This window comes from Chrysemys picta, chromosome 3, assembly GCF_011386835.1.
Source record: "Chrysemys picta bellii isolate R12L10 chromosome 3, ASM1138683v2, whole genome shotgun sequence".
NCBI classification, from domain to species: domain Eukaryota; kingdom Metazoa; phylum Chordata; order Testudines; family Emydidae; genus Chrysemys; species Chrysemys picta.
Genome location: NC_088793.1, coordinates 24,084,791 through 24,111,200, shown reverse-complemented (window position 1 = coordinate 24,111,200; position 26,410 = coordinate 24,084,791). Strand labels below are relative to the sequence as shown.

The 26,410-nt window shown below is 42.5% G+C and overlaps 1 long non-coding RNA gene across 1 annotated transcript; it reads left to right on the top strand.

Annotated features, from left to right (window-relative positions):
• Positions 1–926: 926 nt before the first annotated feature.
• LOC135982175 (uncharacterized) lies at positions 927–26,410 on the top strand. Its single transcript, XR_010599383.1, has 2 exons — positions 927–1,417; positions 25,911–26,410. It is a non-coding gene; the product is annotated as an uncharacterized LOC135982175 (long non-coding RNA).

Genomic DNA, 26,410 nt, shown 5'->3' with positions numbered 1-26,410 from the left:
GGCAACATTTTTCTGCAGAAGTGTCTGAAGGGGTGACATCACATGCTTGGCAGTGGGTCAAATAGAAATAAACAAAGTCAAAAGAAAATCAGAAGATTTGGGGGTTTTAAAAATAAAGTGTCCTTTAAAGAGTTCAGGGCCAACATTTGCAGCATAAACTAGGCACAGCTTCACTGAAGTGAATGCACTTGCATATGTCTCTTGATGTATGACACAACTCCATGTTACTGAACACCAGTTCACAGAAGTTCACAGATAAATGAAACTGAGTTATATCCCCAGATGCTTTACTCAAGTCTGCACTGAGCACCATACAGCACATTTATTTATGTGTGTGTGTGTGTATATAAGAAATATACACAATGTATATATTGCACCTACCAACATCTGTTTAAGTACATGAAGAAAGATGTAAAGATCACACTCAATATGCCAATAATCTAGACTTAACAGAATGAAAATATTACACTAAATGGACCTCCTGTACATCTACTAAAGCCCTTCCCCCTCAACACACTTTTAAAGTATGTAAATAATCCCATCCCTATTCAACAAAGCACTTAAGCATGTGTTTAATGTTAAGTATGTGTTTAAGGCCCACTACACTTGTAAAGAAACCTATTTTATGGAGATTTTAGATGTTTGTTTGTGACAGGGTGTATTCAGCCTTTGCAACTCCCTGGTGGGGGCCCTATGGTCCTACTACACCTGCCCCAAGAAGCAGCGAATGGAGAGGAAAAAAGGCAGAAAAGATGGGTCCTCCAAGCTTGCCTAGAGAGGACTTTCTCTGGAGCAGACATTTTGGAAACCACAGAGGCCTGGTGCTCCAAGAGCTAGAAGGGCTAGCAAAAGCCAATCAGGGCCCTGCTGGCCCAGATAAAAGGAGCTGCCTGGCTTTAGTAAGTCAGATCCTGGTTGGGATCAGAAGGTAAGGCATGATGCTAGTCTCTGGCTAAAGGTGCTTGAGGGCTAGCCAGAGTTTGTTTTCTGAGTGCATGTCGCATAGCTGAGTTTGCAAGGAGGGCTGGTCAGGTGGTGGCCCAGAGAAGCAGCAGCAATGGACTGAAATTGAATAGTATGTGGCTACTGTGTATAGTGTCCTTGGGTTGGAACCTGGGTTAGTGGGTGGGCCTAGGTAAGTGGCATAAACTTCAAGAAGGGGATGGAGCTTATTTAGGAGCCTGAACAAAGGGCTGGTTTTAAATGGGCTGGGGCTGAAGGACCCCAGTGAGGGCAAACAGCCTGTTTGTTTATTGGACTCTTTAATACCTCAGAAGGGATTCATTAGGTCTTTGTGACTTGGCTGGAGGACCACGCCATTGAAGACTCAACAAGCTCAGCTGGCAGCCTGCAAGGGGCACCAGGAGCAAGAAAAGGACTGTGATACTACACCCTGCTGCTTGGAGGTGCTCTAGAGGTGAGTGCCATGGTGCACTGCTACTCTGTAGTGTCCACTCAGTTCGTGAGGTTGTATGTCACCTGCATTGGTAATACTGTGTCAGAAAATAAGGGTTTTAATTCAGTATAAATGGTGTTGGGGGTTTTAGAGGGAGTTGCCCATCCCCACTCTGCATAGATTGTCTTCCTCAAGGAACCAAAGTTAAAATGCGGTAAAGTTTAGACAGCGTTTGCTCTCTTTAAGAGGTGTGTTGTGTTGGGACTTCTCCCTTTGGTAGGATTTCATTCTGGAAATAGCTTTTCATGCACATGCTTGTGGTTGAATCTATAGCTCTCTCTCTCTACTCACCCTGTCATGGTTAGGGACATGATTCAACACTTTGAATAGCTCTTCTGGGAGTGCTTTGGATTCTGCTATGAAGTTGATGTAGGGTACATTGTTACAGCTCTGGGTATAGCTTCATCTCTCTGCTCACTGGCATAGGATACTGCTCTGAAACAAAGCCCAGTTGACATTCAGACATAATGAAAATGAGGTAAGAACAACAGAGAAAGTGAATAGGCACAGCCATTACTGTTAAGGGCCTCCTCTTTGGAGCAGAAACTGTACATCTCCTAGAATGAAGGCACCCCACTCTCCTGAGCACTGATGAAATACTTAAAATGAACTTTCTCTATTATTAAGAGGTATATTTCTGATACCTCCAAGACAGCTACTATTGTACTGTGATTCTGTGGTAGCAAAAAAAACCCAGGCATCTCACTTGTCACTTATTCCACACACCAGGCTTGCATGAACTTCAGTCATCAGCAATGCCAGACTCTTAGAACACACCGGCTTCTAAAACATTTGAGCTTGTATTGTTGGGGCAAGAGGTCCACAGCTCTCTGCATGCTGATGAGTGTGACATCCATGAAGCCATGGGGTGAGGCATAACTTCATAGTCATCAGTTATGCAGCCATGTATTTATTACATTGAGTTCACTTGTCACTGGAGAACTGTTCAAGAAAACCCATAATCCAACACAAAGAACTGCATCAAGGACAGTCTTTTACTCCTTATCCTGTGATGAATGAGCTAGGTGATCAAGAATGGATGGGACTGGTGGCATGAAATAAGCATGTGGGGGTAATGCCTGGAAGTCAGTGGGACTCAGATTCCTAAGTCACTTGAGTGCTTTTGAAAATTTTACCCATGCTCATAAAGATTTCAGTGCTGTCAGTGTCCATACAAGTGCAGCCAAAACAATTGCACTGGTTGAGAAGGACAGAGATTATCACAGTGGATTTTTACTTTTATAAGTATTGCTTCTTTATATTTTGTGTAGCTTTGCCTAGAGGATGAAATTCATCCCTGGCAGACGGCTAACATAAAGACTTTGTACCACTCAGAGCCAATACAAACACCATTTAAAAAGGTCTTAAGAGTGCCTGGTGCTGGCATTCTTCATGGAGTAAATTTTACACAGAATGAATAGCAGTCTACCTTAAAAATTATGGAACAGAAGCGGCTCTTACTGTTCTTTCACTCTAGAACCCAAACAGAAGAGGTATGTTGCTGACCTGCAGTGGATTTGTTCTTAAGTTTCTATGCAAGTAATATGCAATGCTTTTGATTCAAGCTTTGCTTTTTATTAAAGAGAATCAGTATTTCAGTCTTTATCTGTGTTATTGGACTAGCAGATTATTCCTTTCTAAAATCTAACCAACAAAAAATAAATTAAATTAAACACATGTGCACCAGAGAAGTCAGGCTATACATTAGTTATTTATTTGTGTTACCATGGTGCCTTTGAACTCTCCTAATGGAATAGGATCCCATTGTGCTAGGCACTGTACGAACGCAAACTAAAAGACAGTCCTCACCCCAAAGAGCTTATACTTTCAGTATAGAGTGTGTGTGGACCATGCTTTACAAATGTGAGAGGAGCCAAGTTATTTGGGTTCCACCACTGGCGCTTAAACAAGCTCTATGCTGTCATTGGCAATCCATATGCAAGCCAGACAACCCTTCTATTCATTTTAACATAAAATTGGATCCATTACTGAAAATCTCCATGCGTAGTTACTTTCTTTTCTCTTCCATCTTTTAAGTTGAGATATGACAGAGGTAAACAAAAAATGAATGGCACAGGGAAAGTAATTGGAGCATTCCTGTTGACTCTGTCTCTTAATTAAAGAGTAAGCACACATTTTGTGCAAGTGAGGCACCAGTGAATTAAAATCTGACAAAGGTAAATACCTTTTTACCTACCATAATTAATCTGTGGAACTCATTGCCACAATATATCATTGAGGCCAAAAGGTTACCACTATTCAGCAAAGGATTAGACATTTTATAAGAAATAGTATCATATTTAAAGGGTTGGAAATCCTCATAACTGAGGGCAGAAGCCAACTACAACTCTGAGTAAATTATTCCTTGTCTTCTACATTGTTTCTTGCATCTTTCACTACAGCATTTACTCCCAGCCAAGGTCAGAGACTGGCTACTAGATTAGACAGACCAATGGGTCTCATCCAATATGGCAGTTTTTATGTGATTTATCTGTATCCTCCTGTAATCTTGTCAGTGAAGATAAATAGTGATGAAGGTTTCAGCAGCCAATTTGTTTTGGGTAATTAGTTATTTAACTTGTTGTTTATAAAGTACCAAGGCATGAATATACTCCACTTACCTGCATGTATCTGAATGGGGAGGGTTTAGAACAACAAGTATTTTGGCTTTAATGTATGATGAATAGCTATGGAGTTGAGAGATACCTTTGAAAATAAATATAAGGCCTGGTGCTGTCATGACAGCAGTCTCTGTGCTGGTAGCATAGATATATCCATGCATGTTCAATGCCTGGCCTGTAAAAGCAGCACTGTGGTTGGTAGTATGATAACCCACCCTCTTTTCACCTCTGTCTAATATTCCTACATATCAAACCCTATGGAGGAGGTTTATCCGGTAGTGCTATGGTACCAGAGTCTAGAGAAGATAAGTTGCACTATAGATTCAATTCCCACCAAGGACAGAATTTCTTTTATTAAATTCCATTTTGCACCCTTCCATCTCCTTCCAGCAATGAACACTTGGGGGTGTCGGTGGCTGGAAGGAGCAAGACCCAGCTGGCATACTTTCCCCTGTAAATCCTAAAGACAGAAGATCTAGAAGGATGGAACTCTTTAAACATAAGAATGGCCATACTCGGTCAGACCAATGGTCTGTCTAGCCCAGTATCCTGTCTTTGAGAGGAGCAGTTGGCAGTTTAGAGACTTGGAGCGTGGGGTTGTGTCCCTGACTAGCTTGGCTAATAGCCATTGATGGACCTATCCTCCATGAAGTTAGCTAATATTATTTTTTTTTAAACCCAGTTATACCCTTGGTCTTCAGAACATCCCATGGCAATGTGTGTGCTGGGTGAAGTAGTGCTTCTTTTTTGTTTCTTTTAAATCTTCTGCCTATTAATTTAATCAGGTGACCCATAGTTCTTACATTATGTGAAGAGGTAAATAACACTTTTTCCATACCATTCATAATTTTATAGACCTCTATCATAACCTCCTTAGTTGTTTCTTGTCTAAGGTGAACCGTCCCAGTCTTCTTAATCTCTCCTCATATGGAAGCTGTGCCATACCCCTAATCATTTTCCCCCCCCTTCCCTTCTCTGCACTTTTTTCAATTGTTCCTGTGGGTGAGAAGGAGAAAAGCCAACTCTCTCTAGCTTGATTTACATGAACTATAATGTTTACCCATAATTCCACCTACTGCATTTTGTTGCTTTGGTTGGGATTTGCATATGTTTTGATTGTATTTATTATTACTCCTACTCATGAAAGGAGTACAGGGATTGTGCAGGATTTGCCCGAGAGTGAGTGGGTCACCATGAGTGTACAGGTTATGGACTTTGAGTAATGAAACTCAAGCTTCACAGAGAAAGGGAGAATTGGTCCAAGAGTCCTGTTTTTCCTCTGGGTTCTCTACATGGATGGAATCTGTGGGACCAGACCAGTAGCAATAGTGCTGGGACAGAGCTGACTTTGCAGGAAGGCTTAACTGGACTAGCAGTGGCACAGAGCTGGCTTTACAGTGAGTCCACAGATGACAGTGCTGCAGAGGTTAAATCATTGCATCCCATCAGAGCAGGACTTGGTAGAGGTGTGGAGGAGAGATGCCCTTCGAACTACCCCTGAGACTAACTAGATCTGTGAGTGGGGCGTGAGGTGACAGGGTTTGTGGTGGGACTAAGAGTTCTGGACTTCAAGAAGCTGGACAACTATGAATGGAACTATGGGGTTCACTGAATGCACTGATTTAGGTTGCTCATTTTCTTAAATCTAAATATATAGATGGATTTTGTTTCTTTTGATTTTTTCCCCCCCCCTTTTCCCCAAGTAAAATGATCTTTGTATTCCATGTTCCCAAAGACTGAGGGCTTGTGAGCAGGGAAGAGCCAACTGAAAAAATGACTACGGAGGTTTTATTTTAATTTCCTGCAGCCAGAAGTAGGAGTTTAGCATGAGGGAGAGGGTGGGGGCTTAAGCCATAGTTGTATTTCCTTTAGAAAAGGACCCCTAAACAGGCTGCTGCTTTTGGCACCTGACAGAAAAGTTAGAGCCCCAAATCTTTACAGAATCAGCAGTGGAAGAGGACCGAGTTACAGCCAGTGCAGAGACAGAACAGGTCTACATTACAGAGGGATCAATGCTCTGAGATCGATCAATTGGTGGTTGATTTTAGCAGATCTAGTAAAGACCTGCCAAATCAACTGCAGATCGCTCTCCAGTCAACCCCTGTACTCTATCCATGATAAGAGTAAGGTAAGTCAATAAGAGATTTTTCTCCCATTGACGACCCGCCCCCCCCCCCCCCATGGTGTCAACCCCACGGTAACTCGACCTAAGGTATGTCAACTCAGCTATGTTATTCATGTAGCTGGAGTTGCATAGCCTAGGTTGACTTAACACGGTAGTGTAGACCTAGATAAATCCTATCCCCCATATGCAGAGATGGGTGGTAATGGAGAAGTGAGACCTTACAGCCATTCCACGGTATCTGCCATTGGCATCAGGGAAACTTTCTCATGGGACCCAGGATGCTAGCACAGAAGGCAATTTCCCCATTACCTTTAAGCAGGTAGATGCAGCATTTACCTTGCAAGGGTTATTTAGCCATATGGAATTCATGACTCTAGTTTTATTTTACTATACTTCGCTGATGCTACATCACAAACTTGCAGTGTGTGGGCTATATAAAGGCTCGGATTTTTCCTGTCTAGTTATACAGAGGTAACTCCATTGACTTCAATAGTTACTTTTACCACTCTAAAGCAAAACTAAGGGGTGCACAGCTACCATGGGAATGAGGGCAGTATAAGTACCTACCTAGATAGGCAGGTACAAAGAGAAGAGGCCCACTGGGCTGCCTGCATATCATGTGCAAATCTGTTTCTTTGTATGTATATACTGAGGATACATATAGTGAGGGGGCAGGGAGAGGGTGGGGGCTTAAGCCATAATTATATTTCCTTTAGAAAATGGTAAATTTCGTAAACGTCACAGCTTTAGGCCATTTTGTGTATTACACCAAAATTGGCATAGATCCAGTTAATGCATTACATCTTAGTGCAAGGGGTTACATTTCATCAAAGGAAATTTAACACTGGCCTGAAATATGTTCCAAGTGTTTCCACTCAGTGTTCTTTTATGGTGCTAAATCAGCTTTGAACGGGTTCATATGTAATTAAATTGTTGATGAGCTTAAAAATACCTCCACTTACATTTGCTGTTTTCTTATTTTTATTGCTATAGGAGTTCAGAGCCTCATGGTGTGACACTGTACGTGTATATACAGTGTGAGACAGTCCCTGCTCTGGTGCACTGAGCCTTCCCTATAGTGCTGAAAGGGTTAACATTTACAACACCCCTTTATGGGGTGCAGCATAATCCCCATAATTATGAAAACGAATCATAACTAGCCATCTGGCTGTTATCTCCACACACTGTAGCTGGCAATGACACAAAGGACACCCGGTGGATTTGAGATTTTTTTTTTAATTTCATGCGACACTGAATAATTGTAAAGTTTGGTTCGAGTAATAAATGGGGTTGTTCGTTTTCAGTAAAGCTGCCTGACATATTATTCCCTTTATGGCGTGTTCTGCTAAATTCCAGATGTTGCTGTTTATTCAAGGCAAAGTTCATCCAGAAAAGAAAATGGAGTTGTTGATGGCAGAGACTGCATTCACTCCAAGTACAGTCAGTTTTTCTAGGTATTGTTACATAGAGCTTTACTCTGAGAGAAGTTATTGCAACCTTATGAATTGTTTCTAGGTAGTGAAAATAACTGTCAGTTCCTATTCCGTCCATTAACCTCTTTAATGTGATCTTGTAAAACAATGTGTGGCCTGGGGAGACTGAGGAGAAATTAGTGCACTATGAAATAGATTAGAATCGCTTCTGTATGTAATGGTGAAAGAAACAACCCTTTCCTTATGTCAGTCTACTCCTAATGTAACTGTCCTGGTCTGTGCTGAGAGAATGGGACAAATGGGGGGGAGGGGGAAATAATGGTGTTTGTATTGTGATAGCACATAGGAGCATCAGTCATGGACCAAGTCCCCACTGTGCTAAGTGGTGTATGAACACAGGGCACAATGATTGTCTCTGCCTCAAAGACCTGATTATCACTACAAGTTTTTTTTTTCTCCTGATAATTAAGATGAGCTATTGTCAGCCTCTTAAAGTTGGTAGGGGAACTCCCACCTTTTCATGTTCTGTGTGTGTATCTTCACTATGTTCCATTCTATGCATCTGATGAAGTGGGCTGTAGCCCACAAAAGCTTATGCTCAAATAAATTTTAGTCTCTAAGGCTATGGCTACACGGGCGCTTTACAGCGCTGCAACTTTCTCGCTTAGGGGTGTGAAACTTCCCCCCCCCGAGCGCAGCAAGTTACAGCACTGTAAAGCACCAGTGTAAACACTGCCCCAGCACTGGGAGCCGTGCTTCCAGCGCTGTAAGCTAATCCCCCTCAAGGAGGTGGAGTACCTGCAGCGCTGGGAGAGAGCTCTCCCAGTGCTGGCACGCAACAACACTTGAAACTTCAAACTGCTCCGTGGCAGTGCTTTGAAGTTTTGAGTGTAGCCATGGTCTAAGGTGCCACAAGTACACTTTTGTTTTTTAAAGACCTTAGTTTATGTAGAAGGGCTTGTCTACACAGGGATGCTCAGAAAAGTTAATTTGAATTCATTTTTAATGTAGATTAGTTCAACCTCATTAAATCCCTGCGTGGGTGCTCTTACTCAGAATTAGTGCCCTTAATTCGGTTTAGTTTCCATACATCTATCTAAGTAGAATCTCTGTACACTTTGAAAACCGCATCTATGTCCTACAAAATACCTAATCTTAAAAGTGCAGTCTCACCAGGAAAAGGCAAGTCAGGCCATTGAAGAGCACTGCTATGCATCCTTTCTCTAGAAGGAGCAGGAATGGCCAGGTGAACAGAGGAAGGGAGTCCCAAAGTTGATATGGGGTAGATGGTTAACGTAGACATCAAAGGTAATGTTACTACATTGCCCATTGCTTTCAAAGTAAATAGTCTGCCCTGAGGATCTGGCCAATTACCCCTTGTGCAGCCAAGCTAGCATAGCTCTCCCTATGCTACTCATTCCCCTATAATGGGTCTGCTGGATGGGAGGGAGCATGTCCAGAACACTGCACCTCCGTGATCATGGGCTGCTAGAAGAGTTCTTCCAGCCAGTGTGCATTAGAAGGGTATGTCTACACTGCAGTCAGAGGAGTGGCTATAGCATGCGTTCTGTACTTGGGAAACAGTCAGATAATGTAGTCTTATGTTATGATGATGACACTCCTTTCCATACCAGTAGTAACTCATGAGGCTGTTAAACAGCAGCTACTAAAGTTGGACATTTTTAAATCAGCAGGTCCAGATAATTTGTATCCAGCCATTTTAAGAGACCTGGCTGAGGAGCTCACTGGACTGTTAATGTTGATTTTCAAAAGTCTTGGGACTCTGAGGAGTTCTAGAAGACTGGAAGAAAAATAACATTGTGCCAATAGTTCAAAAGGGTAAACAGGATGACCTGGGTAATCATAGGCCTGTCAATCTGACCTTGATTGTGGATAGTAGCTGATATGGGACTTGAATTAAAGGGTAATATAAATAATGCCAATCAATAGGTTTATGGAAAATAGATCATGTCAGTCTAACTAGATATTTTTATGATGAGATTACAAGTTTGATAAAGGTAATAGTGTTGACATAATAGTCTTTGTAAGGCGTTTGACTTGGTACCTCCCCCTCACTCCCAATATTTTGATTAAAAAACTAGAATGATATGAAATGAACATGGCACACACTACATGGATTGAAACTGGCTAACTGATAGGTCTCAAAATGTAATTGTTAGCAGGAAATCATTGAGCAAGTGTGTGGTGTCTTCCCCCCCCCCCCCCCCCCCCCCCCCCCCCCCCCGGGATGTCGCAGATATCAGTTCTTGGCCCTATGCTATCTTAAAATTTATCAATGACCTGGAACAGAAGATAAAATAACTGAGAAAGTTTACAGATAATGCAAAGACTGGGGTGTATGGTAAATAATGAGGAAGACTATTCACAAATACAGAGCAATCATGATCGCTTGGTAAGCTGGATGCAAGCAAACAATGTGTTTTAAATGTGACTAAATGTAAATGTGTACATCTAGGAACAAAGAATGTAGGCCATACTCCTGAGGGCACTCTGCACAAAAAATTAAATTCTGGGCCAAAAAAATCTGCACACAATATTTTAAAATTCTGCATGACCGCTCTTGTGGCTTCCATTTGCTTCCCCGTCAGTCATTTTTCTGTGGGGAAGCAAAGAAATTTGCAGAGAACATAAATTCTGCACATGTGCAGGGACGCAGAATTCCCCAGAAGTAGTGACTAAAGGACTAGAAGACATGATCCAATTGAAGCTCGAAGTTTAAGCTAGACAAATCCAGACTGGAAGTAAAGCATACTTTTTAACAGTGAAGGTAATTAACCATTGGAACAATTTAGCAAGTGTGGTTAGTTCTCAACCCCACACAAATAAAGATTGCCAGTGGATTTTTTTCCCCCCCTGCTCTAGTTCAGGGGTAGGCAACCTATGGCACGCATGCCGAAGGCGACACATGAGCTGATTTTTCAGTGGCACTCACTCTGCCTGGACACTGGTCCGGGGGGCTCTGCATTTTAATTTTTAAATGAAGCTTCTTAAACATTTTAAAAACCTTATTTACTTTACATACAACAATAGCTTAGTTGTATATTAAAGCCTTATAGAAAGAGACCTTCTAAAAATAATGTATTACCAGCACACACAAGCTTAAATTAGAGCGAATAAATGAAGACTCGGCACACCACTTCTGAAAGGTTGCCGACCCCTGCTCTAGTTCAAACAGGAATTAATTCCAGGAAGTTCCCTGGCCTGTGCCATGCAGTGTTGTGTTATGCAGACTAGATCACAATGGTCCCTTCTGGCTTTGGGCTCTATGAATCCCTGAACCAGCTCAAATAACAATAGCAGCGAAGCCACAGCATCCTGGGCTGTACACTCCTGCTTGGGACACTGGGTATGCATTTGCATGGCTAACCCTTACTGCCGTGGCCTCACTGCTATCATTATTCAAGCTAGCTAGATCGAAACTGATTCAGGTAGGTCTACCTGAATGGAGACATACCCTTAATTGGATCAGGAACCAGTTTAGTCCCTGACCAGTCCCTGTCCTGGGAGCAGAGTCAGAATGATGGCTTTGAGCCACATTTGCCTCCGCACCTCAGCTGAGCCAAGCCTGTGGGTTTTGTTCAGACTTCAGCTGTGCATAAAAGAATACGGGGGCACAGTGAGAAATCCCAGAATCCCCAAGCAGTCTATGTTGCAGGAGTAGCACAGGTACAACAGCCACGTGCTACCTGCTATCAATAGCTAGAGGCGATTGCAAGTTAAAATCCTGATTCAGCCCTTCATCCTTGTCAGGTGAATTAACTCAGCCCTGTACAATGGTGTGTTTAGATGCTGAATGGGGAAATGCACTGCCTGCTCGGGGGCATCGCTGTGCTGCCAGTATAAGAAAGGAGTGAGGGAGACAGATTTTTCTAGTCCAGTGTCCCAGAGTTCCTCAAGCTATTGGGAAATCCTAAAGGATTTCTCCTCAGGGAAGGAAGGAGGAGAAGCTGTGCCTGACACCTGGAGAAAGGAGAGGTGACAGATGGCATCACTCTATGGAGCCACCTGCCTTTGGATTGGAGAGGGACAGTAATAACAAATGGACAGGGGCTCAAACCCCCAAACAACATGTAGCACTACTATGCGCAGATCTCCCTTACCTTGGGCAAATACCTGCGCAATCACGCTCTCACTTATACTTTGGCAACACCGCTAGAGATCTTCGGGCCAATACAGTCTCAGGCTACATCTACACTACGGGGGGGTCGATTTAAGATACGCAAATTCAGCTACGCTATATTCGACGTATCGCAGCCAACTTACCCCCCTGTAGGGACGGTGGCAAAATCGACCTCTGCGGCTTCCCGTCGACGGCGCTTACTCCCACCTCCGCTGGTGGAGTAAGAGTGTCGATTCGGGGATCGATTGTTGCGTCCCAACGGGACACGATAAATCGATCTGAGAGGTCGATTTCTACCCGCCGATTCAGGTGGGTAGTGTAGACCCAGCCTCATTGAATTGACCTTGCTCTGTGCAGACATTACAGTTTTGTATTTACACATGTTGGTGAAGCCTCATGCACAGTTCTAGTAGTGCTGTTACTTGTACAGCTGGTTGAAAATCTTACTGACAATGTTTTTCTGTCAGAAAATGCTAATTTGTCAAAATTGAAACATTCTTGGGGAAACTGACCAGTTTCAAAGCATTTTGATAACCCTGAAATTTTCTATTTTGACATGGGAATGGAATGTTTCACTTTATTTCAAAAATTCTTTAGAATGTTTTAAGGTAAATATAAAAAAAATTAAAAGGTTAAAATTGAAACAAAAAACTAACAAACCAAAAGAACCCACAGTTCAATTGACCTGATATAAAGTTTTCTTGGGGCGGGGGGGGGGGGGGGGAATTGGGAAAATCTTTGTTTTCTTTCCAATTGGGAACCCGAAAAAAAAACCACACACCAAAAAAAAACAGCAAAAAAAAAAAAATGCTGGCAAAAATGCATATCAAAATGCTTTGAAATTGGTCCGTTTCCCCAAGAATGCTAACTTGTCAAAACTGAAACATTTTCTGACAGAAAAACATTGTCAGTAAGATTTTTCAACCAGCTGTACAAGTACCACAGCACTACTAGAACTGTGCATGAGGCTTCACCAACATGTGTAAATACAAGGTCCTAGACCCCAAGGGACCATCTGCCACCATTTAAATTAGAGTAGTTTCATATGAAGTATAGGAAAAGGCATGACTCACATTAAAGCAATGAGTGATGGATGCCAGGAACCTTGTTAGGTCTGAGGTGGGTATGAGAGCAGGGGTACATTGTTGGCAGGCAAAGCCTATCTGAAAGTGATGAGTTAGTCTTTCATCATGAACCAGCCATTACAGGATTCTCCCATCAATTAACACAATCTAAATTTAGACCATAAAACCAGACCATTATTGTTGACCTATATTCAGTAATTTGTTTGAAAATAACTTTATTTAAATCATAGAAACTATACAATTGGAAACAGGGGATATGACTGCCCTCTCCAAATACCCAAGGGAGGCAAACACCAGGCAGCCTGAAGAGCTATTAAAACTGAAGGGCACAAGAACAAATGGGTATAAATTGGCTATGGATAATTTTAGACTGGAAATTCTAACCAGCAGAGGAGTAAGGTGGTTTGCCCCCACTACTTCTATTGGGAAGCTGTTCTAGAACCTAACTGGTTTAGATGGGGCCTGATACATTTTTGAGTAGGATTATAGGGCAAAGGTGCCTGTGATGCAAGGAGACTAAACTCAATGACCCAGGAGATCTCTTCCAGCCATTTTGACCACCTTTTTTCCCCCTTCAGTGTATCTTTTAATTCTTATTAGTCATGTTTGTTATGGTAGTGCCTAAGGGCCAACCAAGAACAGGACCCCACTGTGTGTGCCGTGCCGTGCCCTGAGCAGAGTGAACACTCTCATGGCAGCAAGTGGCCTTTTAATTCCACAATAGCTTTTGTTTTTATTTTGGAGGGCAAGGGCAGAGAGGGGTTTAGTTAGGAGCAGGGATTTCCCTAGTTAGGAGCAGGGATTTCCCTACACTCCCCTGAATTTCCCCAACAGTCTCCTCTCCTTTCTTCCCACCCCTCTAGTTTTGTGAACTAGTTATATGCAGTGTTGTCAATTTAGTGATTGTTTGGAAATTTGAATTGAAATTTAAAAGCATATAAAGTATGTATTCATGTTTCAAGTGTATGAAAATATGTGAATCTGAAAGTATAATAGACTAGCTTCCTTATACAGCTGTTTTTATGACAATGTCAGTGCATTCATTTTGGTGATGTTGGCCAAATTAATAATTTCAAATTATGATTTTTAAGCAAAGTCTAAATGAGCTCTCCCTGACAGCTAGTGATGGGCTGGTCAGAAAGGCTTCAGGACCAGATTGTATTTACATTCACACCTAATCTACTTAGGTATCCAGCAAACAGAGCTGTGTTGCCCAAGTGATGGGGGGTGTGTGGTTTTTTGCTGGGGTTGGGTTACAAATCACTTGAATGCAGGGTGGGAGGTAATGTGGTGTTCTTGTATGAGAAAAGGGCAGTAGAACTGTACTTAGCCTGTGCTGATTGAGGGCATCAAGAGAGGGTGGGGGGGACTGGTATTTTGCTTGATGGTCTGCCTGAGTCACAAGTACTACTTGAGCTGCCCCTCTCCACTGTTTAAAGACAGAGCTGATTAGGCTCCATAGATAGTCTTTTGGTTTTTTTTTTAAGTGACCACTACAGCTGAAGTCACTGATAATCAGGTCTAAGTGCTTAGACCTGCTGTGGGACATTGTTTCTGTGGAAGAGATGCCCAGTCTCCACTAGCAGCGAGGTTCCCACACAAAGCTCAGCTGAAATCACTGTGAGCTGGATGGAACCTCAAGAGACCAACTTGCAGAGGTCACAGTGGCAGCAGAAGGTGACGGCGCAGGGCCATTGGCAACAGAAGGATGGAGTGAATGGTGGCACAATGAACAGTGAGCAGTTGGAGGAACGAGCAAGGTGCCTTCTTGCCCCACACCTGGGAGGTGAACTCATGTGAAAGCACCTCTGAACTCTGAGTCTCCACTGACCAAGGACAACACCAGCGAGTGTTAATGAGGCTGTTAAGAATGCTGGAGACACCATAGTTCATGCAAACAAACACGGCTGTGGCATCATATTTTCTATTTAAGCAAGATACCACACACTACAAACTGGAGGCCAATGTTAAGTTCACTGTAACTTGTTCATCCTGAAGTTGAACACTGGTTCTGAACAAGACCAGCAAATGCTCACTATCTTTCTGCAAGAAACTCAACTGACTGGCTAGAAGCATGCAGTGCAACAGTGAAAGACTCAACAGTTGAAAAAGTGAAGAACTCTCTCTCCACGTTCAAAAAAAATTGCTACATTGCTGATGAATGCACTGATGCAAATGGGCATAAAATATTAAGTCATTGGGTACGTTATCTTGATGTCAGTGGTAGGCCAGTAGATGCATTTCTAGATGTTCAAGTTATAGAAGACACATGGGCTGCATCTGTGACAATCAACATCTTAGAATTAAATGCTTGCCAATTGGACCCAAACAGATGGCTGCTTGTGCTTTTGACAGAGCTGCAAACTTCTCTGGAAGACATGGTGGAGTACACGCTTTGCTCAGAGAAAAGTGTAACCCTAATCTCTCCTATACATACTGCAGAGACCATCTACTCCAACTAGCACTAGTATTAGCTGCAGACTCTTTTAAAGATTTTTAAAAAGCTTTAAATTTAATATCTTCATTATATTCTTTTCAGAAGGGGTCCAATTAGACTGATTATCTTGGAAAATATGCACTGGGACTGAAGTTCAAATTTTTCCAACCTGGGAAAACCCTCTGGCTTTCAATCATGAGCGATTCTTGGCTGTTTTTAAAATTACTGCAGCCATTATTACTGGCTTTGGAAAGTATCCACCAAGATGGGATGGATCTAAGTAGTGAGGCCAATGGATTACTTTTGCTACTAAGTTCAGAGAAGAATTTTGCCATTCTTTCTTGTAAGTCTACTGTTGAAACCACTTGAGTCATTAAACAATGCCATCTAGGCATCTGCTACAGCAGTAGTAGATCTTTGTCCAGCAATAGAAGCTACCAGGGCCGGCTTTAGCAAGAGCGGAGCCCGATTCCTGGGGGCGGGGCTTGCTGCAAGCCCCACCCCCAGGAATCGAGCCGCACCGCGGGGGGGATGGGGGGGGGGAGCCGCACCGCGCCGCAGGGGGGACGGGACCCGAGCCGTGCCGCGGGGACCGGGCCAGAGCCGCTGGGGCCTGCGGGAACGGGCCGCGCCTCCCCGGAGCCCTTCTCGCGCCCCCACCCCCACCCCAGCTTACCTTGTGCTGCTGGCCCGCCCCTGCTTCTTTTCAGACTTCCCGCGAATCTCTGATTCGCGGGAAGCAGGGGAGGGGGCAGGGCGTTCAGGGGAGGGGAGGAGGGGCCGGGGAAGCGAGCTGGGGGCGGGGTTGATAGCTGCAGCGCGGGGCCCTCTTGGCGCGGGGCCCAATTCAGCCGAATCGGCTGAATCAGCCTAAAGCCGGCCCTGGAAGCTACGTTTGGATCAATCAGAGCTATCCATTTGGAAAAAGTACTGGAAGAAACAAAGACTTCAGTCTAGAAGTTGACTAATGAAGGCATTTATATTGAATCCTTAAGTGAAGAGGATAAGTGTTTTAAGACAACTGAAAAAGTACAGACTTGATTCTTAAAAATCTACAACAGCAACTTCTAGATTCTACTCAACCTCTACATAGCTTTTACAGATCCCTGTCTTATAAAATACCAACAATTGAGTGGAGTGAGTCCCTACCAGCAAGGGGGCTGCCATGTGCTCAGGACAGAATAGAGAATTTGAACAGAGTGGAATATCATGTCAAATCTTCATTCATTCATCTTCAACCTCTTTATCATCACTAGTGGCTTGACCTAATCTTTGTGCTATGTTTCCTGGGATGAAAGAAGTAGAAATTCATCTCTTGCTACTCCCAGTCACAACAGCTACAGCAGAGTGTTCTTTTTTCATCATTGAATAGAATTTTGTGTTCTGAAGGAAGTCGCCTTCTGCCTGATCATGTGAATGAACTAATGAGCATATCAATTGAAGGAATGGAAGTACCAGACACACGAGAAGCCACCAAAGCTGAATGCATTGCATTTAAGAAGTTCATTAACAGAGTTGTGCAAAATTATAACAAGAAATCAAGAAGGAAGTAGATGTAGTGATTCATAGAAGGCTTGAATAGCCAACTTTAATTTGTGTGGTGGTGGTGATTTTAAAACATGCATTAAATCTAATAAAATGGTCATGAAACATTTTTTCAGTTTCTACTATGGTGCCATACAGCCCACCTGCACCGTCAGTCTTACCTCATCAGCCCTGACTTCCCCTACCCCTCCTCCCCCCAACTTCAGTTCTTGGGGAAAACACTGGTTAGGAGGGGATTCCCTAAATGGAAGGGACAAGAGGGACAGGGCAGGAGAGAAGAGCGTAAAAAGGGGAAGTGAGAAGAGACACTGAGGAAGGGTGAGGGACAGGGTTGGAGCAAATAGCACAGAGCAGAAAGTCCAGTCAACTGTAGGAAATTCTCTGATGTCATGGAAGTGCTGTGTCTGTGCACTTGAGTCAAGTGCTGGGGGCTCTCACCACTTCTCTTATTCCATAGTCATTCTGGATAGTTACTGTCCACTGCTGATAGTGTGAGAGGAAGTGATACTTAATAGAATTGCTCATCTACTGGACTTGACTGCCACTTGATCTTGCCTTGTAGAGAACAGTAATGTGGAGGTGCTGAATAACTATCTAGTGTGGGCATAAGACAATGTTCTACTTCAGTTGCTAAAACTAGAGGTAGGGGAATAGTTTGGCTCTGTGGGATAAGGGAGAGGCTGAAACGTCTACACAGAACTAAACATGAGCAGTAGGAGATGTGGCCGAACAGCTGAAGAAAACAGAATGGTAGCAACCTGTATGGTTGCTCTGTACACATGATCACCCTGCTAGACAATTATCCAGGTGTGAGATCAGCAGCCATCTAGCTAGCACGCGCACACACACACCCACACACACACCCTGCACTCATGAGGTAAATCCCCACCAGTGAGAATGCTCTCATTGCTGGTGGTTTGCAATTAAATCCAGAATGCTCTTTTTCAGGTGCTATCATTTCAGACCATCTGTTGGTTTGGAACACTGCCCACTTCTTGCAGATAAATATATCTTTGGGTCTTTCCCCACCACAGTCACTGCTAAGGCCTTGGCGATCTTAACTGTTTTTTCCTTTTTTTATCTATTTGCAAAAACAATAAAATTCCAGAGGAAACAGTGAGTGAACTGTTAACAAGGCTTTTTTCCCCCTCCTTTGTACCTGAATTGTTTTTCATCTGAATATTATTTTAACAAATCCTTTGAGAAATTTGGGGGGGGAGACACTTGCCAAATGACAGTTACAGTATGAGAATAACTGAAAACTGCACTCTGCTTTTTATTTATTTATTAGTGCAGGTGAGACAAGTTCAATTCCTTGCTCTACCATCTTCTTGTGTAACCAAAGGTGAGTCCCTTAGTCTGTCTCTGCTTCAATTTCCCATATAAATCCAGGATAATAGCCCTGCCCTGTGATGTGAGGCTAAATGCCTTGAAGATGGTGCAGTGCTTAGATACCCCACTGATGGACTGTATGGCAGGGCTATAGAGATTCCCTATTCATGCCCACTAGTCAACAGGAGTTACATCCCCACTCTTGTCAAAAAGAGTCGAACAAAATAAAATGATTACTGACTGTATTACTGGGGCCTCTACTGGCCCCCAAGTCAAACTGCAGAGTTCTATTGTACTGTACACACAGAATGAAAAGACTGTCCTTTCCCAAAGAGCTTACTCTCTAAGTAAACGGTTATCCACAGACTGTTTTAAAGGTTAGCCTCCATTGTGAGGAATGGCTACCTGGGTGCCACAGATAGTCTCTCTAGAATCCCCCCTCTCCTCCCACTCTCACTTCAACTTATTTACAGTCCTAAATGTAAATTTGAAACACCCAACTTTAGGCACCCAAGTTTATAAGAGTTGGCTTCATTTTCTGTCTGAGTGAACTCAAGCAATGTACTTGCCTCAGAACAGCATTGTGAGCCCTAACTAAACACCTGTGAAATACAGAATGAAGTATTAAGGCTACCAGTGGCAGAGGTGGGAAGCAACTGCTGGTATTTCTAAGGCTGTGTCTGCTGGCAACTGAACGACAAACTTTTGTCGTTCAGAGGTGTTAAAAAACACTCTCCCCCAAAAGACAAAAGTTTTGCCGATGAAAAGCGCCGGTGTGAACAGCGCTTTGTCAGCAGGAGCACTATCCCGTCGACAGTGCTAACACCGCTCTTTGGGGGTGGAAGTTGTTTTTGCCGGCAGGAGAGAGCTCTCCCACCGACAAAAAATGGCTAAAAGGCGCACCTTTTAGCAGCACGGCTGTAGCGAGACAGCCATGTCACAAAAAGGTGCATAGTGTAGACACAGCCTAATTCCTAGCTCTGCGCTCATTCCTCTAGATCACATAAACTGCAGGGGGCTACCATCAACACCACCACTCCCTGACAATTAACTTCAAGCTACAGGTTCACACGCTTCTGAACTCTCAAACAGTCATGTTTTTATTGAACAATCTTCTGCGTCACCAGCTCTAGCATAAAACTATTTGAACAGAGAATTTTCTCTTCAGTTGTGATGATGACCCTTTATTAATTAGTCTGGGTGGAATGGCCCCTCAGTAAAATAAAAGTTGAGCGCAGGAAATATAGGAGTCTTTCGTCTTCATTTACTAAGAAAATTGAATCTTGCCCTTATTTTCCCAATTCCACTATCCTTCCCACTTAACCTCAGACGATTCCAAACATCCATGGCATTCAAGGAAATAACTGTGATGTCAATTAATGCAAGGTCGGAGGAAGGAGAACAGAGGCATCAGAATGTTTGATTGCCCCCCCCCCCCCAAACAAATATACACTGTGTGCAGCTATTATGTTTTGGTTAAAAAGGGATCCTCATGAGCTCATTCTCTCCTTAAAATCCCCAGATGGAATTTGAGGAAGGACTGAAAAGCACAAGGTTAATCATTTAACCTGTATGAGTAATCGTGAGATATGGGGTTTCCTGCATTCAAAAAGAAAACTAGACATGTCGTAGCTCTTTGTAACAGATGGGAACAAAACATTAACTCAACCCAAAAGTACAATCCATGTGCTTCAGGATGCATCTGAGCAGAACGCCCAGCCTCGCTACAATAGTTAATACCTTACCCTTTAATAAAAAAAAACCTTTCTGCAGTTTCTGCAATACACATTCTCAGAGAGACTTTACAGGCTCTCAACCCAGCACTGAGCCCAAATTTCTCACATTGATATAAATAAGAAAAGTTAATGGAAATCAATGGGCAAGATTCTCAGCAGGTATAAGACAACATAGCTCAACGGAAATTAACAGTGCTATGATCTTCCCCAACTGAGAATCTAGCATGATATTAGTGAAATTATGCTGGTATAAAGCTGGTGTAAATAAGAGGAGAATCAGACCCACTCTCTATTGTTCACAATAGCAGCCAACAACATATGGTCAAAGCAATCAATTCCAGCATGGCTTGAAATTTCAAGCTATGTAAATATCTTAGCACCTGCTCACTTCATAAAAGAACTTCCACTAAATATTATGTGTGTGGAAGAAGCTGTAAGTGAAGACCCACTGCCATTTGTGGACCATGTTAGTATTCAGGAAAGATCTCAGCTAGTGGAGTGCATGACTTACTGTTTGCTCTGAAGTGTGGTATATGGACGGGATAAAATATTGGCCCAAACTGTGCTCAGTTACACCAGTTGAAACCCAGAGTATTTTCACTGATGTCAATGGAGTTACTCATGATTTACACAGAGCAGACCTTGGTGCAAAATTGCATGTCATTGTATACTTTTAGGGTGGGATTTTCAAAAATCCTGTTGGCCTAACCCTTCTCCCATTGAAATTAATGATACAACTCCTAATGACTTCAATAGGAGAGGAATTAGACCAACACTGAGCACACTTGAAAATTCCATCCATATCTACTGCATGCAGATCTAAAACATGGTGGCCTAAGACACGTATTTAGGTTGCTTTACGTGAGAGGAAGCAATTCCACACACTCTGTAATCTTATATCTAATTACTTGGGAAGTTCCATAGCGTCTAGGTCTCGAGGTCACTGTATAAAATGAAACAATGCAGAGAAAATCACAAGTAATCCTCTGGAAAACTAATCATTCTCACCAAAAAACAAACAGAACGCTGAACCAGAAAACAATTCCTTTATATCGAGTGTCTGATCAATATGGCTGCAAACTCATCTCAGTTATAACACCCCAACTTCACACAAGTAGTAACACGCTCACTAGAAAGGAAGGATTATCTTGTGGTGAAGGCACCAGACTGGGACCTGGGAGAGCTAGATTCGATTCCTGGTCCCACCACAGCCTTCCTGTGTAATTTGGGACGATTCACTTTGTGTGCATGTGAAGCTGATGCTGATAAATGGTGATAGCACTGCAGTTGGTCGTTACCTGCAAATAACCAGCAGAGGTGCACATTTACCTACATTGCCCTACCAATGTGTTTCAGATCTGACCTGGAAGGGGCATTTCCTGGGGTGAGAGTGTAATTCAGTCTCCCTGCCCATTCAGTTCATAACTGCTTTGCTTAGACTCTCAATACGTACTGACTATGGTGTGGACACTTGTCCACCGGGAGCTGGACTGAGACCATAGGAGTAAACCACAGAATCATTAGCTCTGGAAAAGACCTATTAGATTGTCTACTCTGTCAGTGAAGGGTCATTCCTTACAATCTATTTTCTAGTGACTTCATATATTTCTCATTTCTTCTTCCATCATTTTTCTTGGGAGATTATTCCAGGGTCACGAATTTCCTTCTGTTATTTTGCCTAAACTTTCCTTTTTCTCAATTTCATCTGATTACTCTGTATAATAGAAATATAAATAACATACAATCGCATTGTACTGTACTAAATGTGCCTCCTTGCTGTCTGCCTTCTCCAATGTCTTGGAGTAGTACTTTTCTGTGAAACTACAAGTCATCTCTATTTATAAACAAATAAAGGCGAAACTATTAAGCTATGTTACATCATTATGCTATTTTTGAGAGACTTCAGTAGTTGTGTTATTGCTGAACTAACTTTACATTGTTAGTCTGGCTCTAACAATATCCTGTTCTGTTGGCTCCATTACTAGCAGATGTCCTGAACAATCTGTTCCTCCATTGTTTTGTTTGGTGTTTCCCTTGGGCAGGAGAAGGTGATTGGCAGCTGAGATTTAGCTGTTTCTGGTTAGTCTTTGTAGACCAAAATGTTGATGCACCATGCAGTTAGGTCAGAGGGCAAGCTGCATTGCATTATGGGAAATGTAATCCTCTAGGGAGCTGGATCAGAGGAGAGAATGGAACTCCAAACTACACCACCAACAGGCAATGAACTGATTACAAAATAATTAAGCTTACTGTTTTGTTTACCTGATTTGCAACTAAATGTTCTGGATTAGTTCAAAAAACTAAATATTCTGATTCAGGTTGCACTGATCTGAAAGAAAGGTTTGATTTTTTTTCCCAATAGAAAAATCAAACATTTCATGCAAAATCAAAATTTTCCCACATAAACTGCATTTTCATTTGAGAAATCATTCTGATGGAAAATTCCTGACCAGCTCTCCTTGTACGCTCTTCAGGGCAGGGACTATCTTTTACTATGTGAATGTACATCTCTGAGCACAATGGAGCCCTGATCTCTGTTCGGGTCCCTAGACACTAACCTGGCATAAGTGATAACGATAACTCATAGACTTTAAGGTCAGACGGAACCATCGTGATCATCTGACCTCCTGCACATCGCAGGCCACAGAACCTCACCCATCCACTGCTGTAATAGAACCCTACCCTCTGGTTGAGTAACTGAAGTCCTCAAATCATGATTTAAAAACTTGAAGTTACAGAGAATCCACCATTTACACTAATTTAAACCTTCAAGTTGACCCATACCTCATGCTGCAGAGGAAGGCGAAAACCCCTCTGGGTTTCTGCCAATGTGACCTGGGGGAAAATTCCTTCTTGACCCCAAATATAGCAGTCAGACCCTGAGCATATGGGCAAGACCCACCAGCCAGACACCTGGGAAAGAATTCTCTGTAGTAACTCAGAACCTTCCCCCCTCTAGTGTCCCATCACCAGCCACTGGAAATATCAAAACTTTCCAAAACATTCACCTTTTCCAGTGAAATACTTCATATTTAGATTCTGCTGGAAGTGAAACTTTTTTGGCGAATTTCGGTAAAATCTCTTTAGCCATATTTTTTGAGTTCAATGAAATAATAGAATTTTGGCAAATTGCAAAAGTGTAACAATTTAATTTTAGAGCTAGCTTTAATAAAAGTCTGACATTTGAAACCTATTGTCTCCTAATTGTGGTCATGTGGCTTTGTCTGGCATGGAATAAGTTGATTTTGATTTGCCAGACCTGATCCACAGTCCATTGGAGACATTAGTCTTTGGATCAAGCTCTTAGATTTGTAGTTCCACCATATTTTTGGAGAGAAAGTTTAATGGATACATACCTCTCTGCTGTTCAGGTCTCTCATATAGACAACAAAAATGTCACCAACAATACTGGTTACAAAGAGGGACTTTAGTCATGTTAAAAGCTTGGAGACTAGCCTTGACATAAGTTTTTTGTTCTGGTTGTTGCTCTTGCCTCATTTATTATAAAAGGACCTGACCCTGAAAAATCTTACTAGCAGTCCATTGACATCCTCAAAACCACTGCTCGGCTATTGCCTAACCCTCTAGGTGCCTTAAGGCAACTAGGCACCTTTAAGTTTTTGCCAGCAGGCACGGGCAAAGCCACCTAAGTTGTGACGCCGCCCCCAGCTCATGAGCTGCTTGCTGGCCCTGCTCCTGCCTAAGCCCCAGCGGGATTCTCAAATTGGGCATTCCCCTGCCGCTCACCTGTGGGGCCCTGAGTATTTCTATGCGGTTGCATCTTGCACAAAAGACCACCGGGGACAAGCAGGATGGGAATTTTGTGTGCATGTTTGTGGCCGAGCATGGATTTGAATCTGGATCTTCCACATCCCAGTTGAGTGTCCTGACTACTTGGCTATAACAGGGTCTCTCCTCTCTTGCTTTTCATGAGATCTGCTTGACCTGGCTTAGGCGCTAAATGCCAGGAGAGGATTCACGGCTGGCAATCTGGAGCAAAGATAGGCACTTAAATACCTTTGTGAACCTGGGCACTAAGCCTGCTCCTTTCCCCTGCACTGCACTCCTGCCTAGTGTAGGTGGCTCCCCACTGAGCTTGCTGGCTTTTGAGGATGCTTTTTGTAGGTGCCTAACTCTCCCCATATGTTGTATGTCCCCAGCTGTGAATTCCACTGGGCAGCAGGTCACCCTAGGAGTCAGGAGTTGCAGATCTTGTCCTTAGTGTCTTTCTCCCTCAGATGTTTCTAGGTCAGAGAGCCCTATTCAAGTCTGCTTGCAAAGCTACCTCCCTCCATATTCAAATCCCTCCCAGAACTCACTTGTGCTGCAAAACCAACCAGAGGACGTGAAGAGGGGAGTAGGTAAATGAGGGGAAAGGGTAAGCTAACCAACAAGTTATAATTTAAAAAAAAAGGAACTGAACCACCAAGGAGAGCCTTAAGAGTGTCTTATGAAGTAACCACTGATCTTATGATAGTCACCCTTTAACTTCCTCTCCCCTTCACTTCCCCTCTCTCATCTATAAATGTCCCTCACATTTAGTTTCATATCTATTCCAGGTTGTCAGCACTTTGGGGGTAGGGACTTTTCTTTACTTGTTCAGGAAGTCCCTAGCACATTTTTGGATGATCAGATGATGATGATGATGATGAGATGATTGATGATACTGATTAGATGGTAAATCAGGCTCTACGCCAGGGGTCAGCAATCTTTCAGAAGTGGTGTGCCGAGTCTTCATTTATTCACTCTAATTTAAGGTTTCACGTGCCAGTAATACATTTTAACATTTTTAGAAGGTCTCTTTCTATAAGTCTATAATATATAACTACATACAACAATAGTTTATGTATTAAAGTAAATAAGGTTATTAAAATGTTTAAGGAGCTTCATTTAAAATTTAATTAAAATGCAGAGCCCGCCGGACCGGTGGCCAGGACCCGGGCAGTGTGAGTGCCACTGAAAATCAGCTCACGTGCTGCCTTTGGCACGTGTCCCATAGGTTGCCTACCCCTGCTCTATGCCCATTTTATTTTTGGTCTCTCTGCTTGACATTACTAACAAAATTCCAATTATTCTGAATTGTGAGAATGGATTATTTGATGTACAGCAGTCACCTAGCCACCAGTAGCAGGATATCTCAAACTCCTGTCACATAGGCCTCCAAACAGCTGTCAGATGGATCAGGCCTGAAACGATGACCTGGAGGTAAAATGCCTTGAATCCCATTACAAATTTCTTGAGCTGTCAGGTAGGCATTTGTTTGCTTTCTGACACTGAAGGATCTAATTATTAGGGATTTATCACTTTTCAGATCACCTCTAATTATTGTTCAGCATTGGTTTGGAGAACAATTCCCAAGAGCTCCTTTCTCTTTTTAGTGTCAGTGTTTCTCTTCATGTCAAATTTCTTTATTATTATTATTATTATTTTGCTTTATTGCTCCAGGAATAAAATCTAGCCACCCACAACTAGAATAATCTTCCTTAATAGAAAATTGTACCTTCTAAATGTAACAGAGCAGATTTAGATAAAAAATAAATATCACATCAACACAGTTCCTAAAAGCAAGACACAAATAATAAAAATAAGCAAAAACAGAATAATTCTGTACCTTCGTCTCAAACATGCATATTCCATTAACAGTATTTCTTTGTTGTTGAATGGGAGATTTATTCTTAAAGATATATCCAATGTACAATTAATCTACCCTCGCTCCAAATCTCTGGGGCCAGATTCTCCTGTTACTTGCACTGTTGTAAGGAGAGCCCCCATTGAAATCACTGATGTAAAGCCAGTACAAGAAAGAAGAATCAGCTCCCGAAGCTTTATAAAATCCTTCAACATATTACCTCTCTAGGCAACAGGTTAAGATCCTACATAGTCTGCATTTATGCTCATGTAACTGATCAGAATTGGACTATTGTCGGTTCAATGTTCATCATAGATGTAGCCACTCGGTACCGATAGCATTTTGTGACTGTTACCATTTGGCCTTACAGGTCCCAAGGCTGGAGTGCAGATGGGAAGTGAAAAGGGCCTAATATAAACATCGATCAGAACTTTAATCCAAAAATGACCAAGTGGTGGGCAAAGGAACAAGCAACAGTTAGCAGGAAATAAATGTAACACAACATATTTCCACCAGGCAAATCTAGGTCAAAAGGCCTCCGATTATTTCATCATGTTAACAATTAATGTTCCAACCAGACTAAGGAATTATGAAAGAATGCAATTCTTGAACTGTGTGCAGTCAAACAGCCATGTTATGAATGGAAAGGGGCATATGTCAACATCAAAGGAATAGCAAAAAAATCATTCAACCAGCCCATTTGGGTTTATCAAATTAGGGGCTCAATTAATTTCAGTAGCCTTTAGTCAAGGCCTTAGATAACCTAATTAAAAGCTTAAACCCTTCTCCCCAGTGTTGAAAATACTCTGGGAGGGGAAAAATTAAAAAAAAAAAAAAAAACCCTCAGCAAAGTCCAGGTAGCCGTGGTTT